This window comes from Furipterus horrens, unplaced genomic scaffold (assembly GCF_987537825.1).
Source record: "Furipterus horrens unplaced genomic scaffold, mFurHor1.1.pri manual_scaffold_7, whole genome shotgun sequence".
Classification (NCBI taxonomy): Eukaryota; Metazoa; Chordata; class Mammalia; order Chiroptera; family Furipteridae; genus Furipterus; species Furipterus horrens.
In genome coordinates, this window is record NW_028327177.1 from 11,414,025 (window position 1) to 11,418,221 (window position 4,197).

The 4,197-nt window shown below is 44.7% G+C and overlaps 1 pseudogene; it reads right to left on the minus strand.

The window, feature by feature from the left end:
• Nucleotides 1-2,323: 2,323 nt before the first annotated feature.
• Nucleotides 2,324-3,626, minus strand: LOC150004035 (histone H1.0-like; annotated as a pseudogene).
• Between the last annotated feature and the right edge of the window lie 571 nt (nt 3,627-4,197).

Consider the following 4,197-nt stretch of genomic DNA (forward strand, 5'->3'; position numbering starts at 1 on the left):
ATCTTTACTCTACCACATACTAGTGGTGAGAACTTGGGAATGCATCTGTAAAATAGCTTAAAGACAAGAAAGACCAAGGTAACCCAGAGAGGTATACTAGACAGGACACCTGGTGATCATTTTGCCCATTTGAAAGTCTTTCATGATTTTTCCTAACAGTGAGAGGCACTGAAGCAACAAACTTGAAGCATGCATGCTAAGTTGGAAAGAAACCTGAGGAACTAAGCATCTGGGAATCAATCAGTGTTATGGGGAGGGCTTTGGACTTTGACAGAGGGTGCAATTGGGGTTCAGGCCAAATTTAACTCAATTGACATATGGTTTCTGTTTTATGGTCCTTAGGATAAATGGTAAATAGGAAATTCAGATAGAAACCCCAAGTTTTCTGCCTCCAAGTCCACTGCAATTTTCACTTCACTATATTATATCAAAACATTCTAAATAAGTGCTTCCCTTTCAGTGAGGTTATATGATTGCTGAATGACATTGAAATGAAAATTTTCTTCTTAGGCCAAAAGCATGAACACTGAAAAGCTATGTTGGTTTTTGTGCACTCATTTGAGTAGGCAAATATTGTGTGTTGGATTGCGCCCACCAAAAAGATATGTTCAAGTTCTAATTTCCAGTACTGTGAATGTAATTTGATTTAGACATAAGGTCTTTGCAGATGTAATAAAGCTAAGATAAAGTACTACTGGATTAGGATGGGCCCTAACATGAGAGAAAGGAGAAAGAGGTTTGGGTATAGAGATGCAGAGCCAGAGACCCCCACAAAGGGAAGGTGGCCATGTGAACATGGACACAGAAATTGAAGTGAGTGCATCTACAAGTCAAGAATTCCGAGAATTGTCTGCAACCACCGGGAGTGGGGTAGGTAGGGAAGGATTCTTCTCTAGGGCCTCCAGAGAGAGCACAGGCCTGTGTACACTTGATTTTGGACTTCTAGCATCCAGAACTGTGAGATAATAATAAATTTGAAGCTACACTAGTTGCGGTATTTTGTTATATCAGATCTAGGAAACTGGTGTAGTAGTTAAGGTGACAGACATCCTTTCATTCTTTTCAAAAATGATTTAAAGAAGCTTGTAGTGATACAAACAATACAGGAAGGGTAAAACAATTTAAAGTAGGTGATAAGAGTGACAGACACCAAACCAAACCAAAACAAAAAAACAGAAAGGTGGCTTTAGATATAAATAGGATATTACCATTTTTCTTTTTCTCTCCCTTTTTTTCCTCCCTCCCTCCTTTCCTCCTTTCCTTTTTCATTCCTTTTTTTCTTTCCTTCCTTCCTCCCCTCCTCCGTCCCTTCCTTTTCCCTTCCTTCCACATGAAAAGCCTGTAACAAAAAGTCCAAGAGGAAATAATCTCTGACTGCCATAAGAATGGAGTTGCATAACTATTCTGAAGAATAGTGATAAAAGTTGAGAGAAGAAAAGATCATGAGACAGAATGGACAATACACTTTGAAATTTTCTACTTTCCTTGTGGACTATATATTGATTTGAAAGGTATGATTAAGATATGAACAGTCTAATTTATGTTTCTTTCAGATTCTGTATATGCACTAACTGTTTTGAACCATGGGCTATCCTGCTAATTTTTTTTTCTGTCCTTTTTTCAGTTTTTATTTTAAAGTTTTAAAATTACAAAGACAGCAAATTCTTCCCGGCACACATAACTTTCCAAAAAAAAAGGGGGGGAGGGGTTATGACGCGCAACTGCGCACTTTCCTATTTTGAGAAAGACAACTGTACAAGTTTTTTCTCCCAGCTCCCGGGTGTGAAACTACATGCCAGCTCTAGATAGATATATACACATTTACACGCACATACACAGACCTAGCTCCGTGAAACTACTTAGCAATTCAAAAACGACTGCAGTATGTCTTACTGTCCACTCCCCGCCCCCTCCCCCTCCCCCCTCCCCCTCCCCCTCCCCCATCTACCACTACTTAGAAAATACTCAGAAGGAAAAGAGGTCGGGAAGTTTTTAAGTGGCGATGGCAGGGCTGGAGATTCACCAGACCACCAAAGCCACCTCTTGTACAGGAGGAACCAAAAACCCGGGGAATACAATCCAATTGTGTGGAAAAACCCAAGTTTCAATAGGGCTCACTGAGGCACTTGGATGACTGACTCCCCAACCTTCCCCCAAAAGTTTCCACTCCCATGACAGGAGACTTTCCAAAGCACAAAGACAGCCCCCCCGCCCCCATGGCTAGTTTCCAGCTGAGAGTAGCCACAGCTTCCCAGACCAGCTGTCACTTCTAGAACCCCTCCCCTCCCCAGACCAATACGGAGGCCACAGGGACAGACGAACAGAAGTGATAAGTAAACTGGATTTGAATCCCCCACCGCTCACCACCGGGAGGTGGAAGTCAGCCCAGAGCGGGTTTATTCCACCTCCCTACTTGGTGTCCAGCTGCTGCCACCCCTCTCCTCCCCAACAAGGTTTTGAAACTCACAAGGGCTGCTCAACTTAAAGCTCACTTGTCTTAAAGATACTCCTACACACCTTACAACTCCTGGGCTCCCTCTCAACTAGCCAGAACAAGCTGCTTTCCAACCCCCACTTTTACCTTCATACCAACAAACCAACAGAACACCAACCCACCCCAAACCCTAAAGTAGATTAATAACAAATTAACAGAACAAAATATAAGGACATTCTCATCATTACAGAGATGAGGTTGTTTTTTGCTGTCCTTGCACGACTGGTTAAGGAAAAATGAACTATTCCTTAATTTCAGAGAAATCAGATTCTGTCTCCCGTGAAGTCAGAATACAAAGGGGCAAGGGGCTACAGATGAGGACTAAGAGAAAAGGAAAAAAGTGTTTACAGAAAATAAGGAGACAGGCAAGAGTGTCCACAAGAAAATCTTCACTGTCACTTCTTCTTGTTGGCCCTCTTGGCACTGGACTTGCTTGGCTTTGGGTTTCACTGGTTTGGCCTTCTTAGGCTTGGATGCCTTGACTGGGTTGGCTTTGATAGTCTTGGGTTTTTTGGTTTTCTTGGGCGTGGCAGCTGGCTGCTTCTTGGCCTTCTTGACTGGGGTGGCTTTGGCCTTCTTGCTAGGGGCTTTGGAGTCCACCTTCTTGGGCTTAGCTGCTTTCTTTGGCGTAGCCATCTTCTTGACTTCTTTCTTCGTCTTTTTGAAGGCCACTGACCTCTTAGGCTCATCGCTCTTGGCCAGCCGGAAGGACCCTGAAGCACCCACTCCTTTGGTCTGCTTGAGGACCCCGGTGGTAACTAGATGCTTGATGGACAACTTGATCTGCGAGTCTGCATTCTGCCCTGCCTTGTAGTGGCTCTTGTACTTCTGGATGGACTGACGCGAGGAACCAGAGCGGTTCTCCGCCTGGATGGCAGCCGCGATCATGTCTGAGTACTTAGGGTGGTCTGTGGACTTCTTGGAAGCCTTGGCCTGCTTAGGCTTGGCTGCAGGAGTAGACGTGGAGTTCTCGGTCATGGTGGGCTGCCTGGTCTTGCTGTTGAAGGAGGCGCCTTCAAAAAGGCTTGCCCCCGTTGGAGGCCGAGGAAAGCCCGACTTGGGATCGGCTTTCGCGTCCCTGACTCTCAGGCCAGTCCAAAACCTGGCTCTCTAGGACCTGGCTCGTCGCGGGAGAATTCGCTGGACTGGTTCTGCGTGCCGTGGCGTGGCCCAGCCCAGCCGGTCAGTCTGTTTCTGCGAGCGGCTGCGGTTCTAGCCCTGGCTTTGGCTCTGGCTCTGGCTGTAACACCGCCTCCGCTGCCTCTCTTTTCCCAGCTCCGCGTCTTATCCTGTTAATGTTAAGGCTGGTTTTTACAGAAATTGACTTGTGTGCTTATTAGGTCAATGTCTTTGTCCCCTGTTGGGGCTCTAAGCTCCATGAAGGCAGAAACCTATGTTTATTTAGGTCATCTCTGAATCCCCTAGGTCCTAAAACAGATCTTGAAAAATAGTAGATATTCCATGATGAATGGTTGACTTAATAATAGAAAGTAAATAACTTCATAAAAATTTTTATTAGTAACTGGTGAAGCTGCAAATTTGTACAGTGGCCTGGTTGAATGACCAACCTAATTAACTTGTGGTTTCCACTGTTAGGCCAGGAGTTAACAGCTCAGGTTATCTTATTGGAGTAGCCTCTTCGCGTGTCTCTGTGTCAATCTAGGTTTTGTTTTCATTTACTTTTTCTCGAATGAGTACCACAG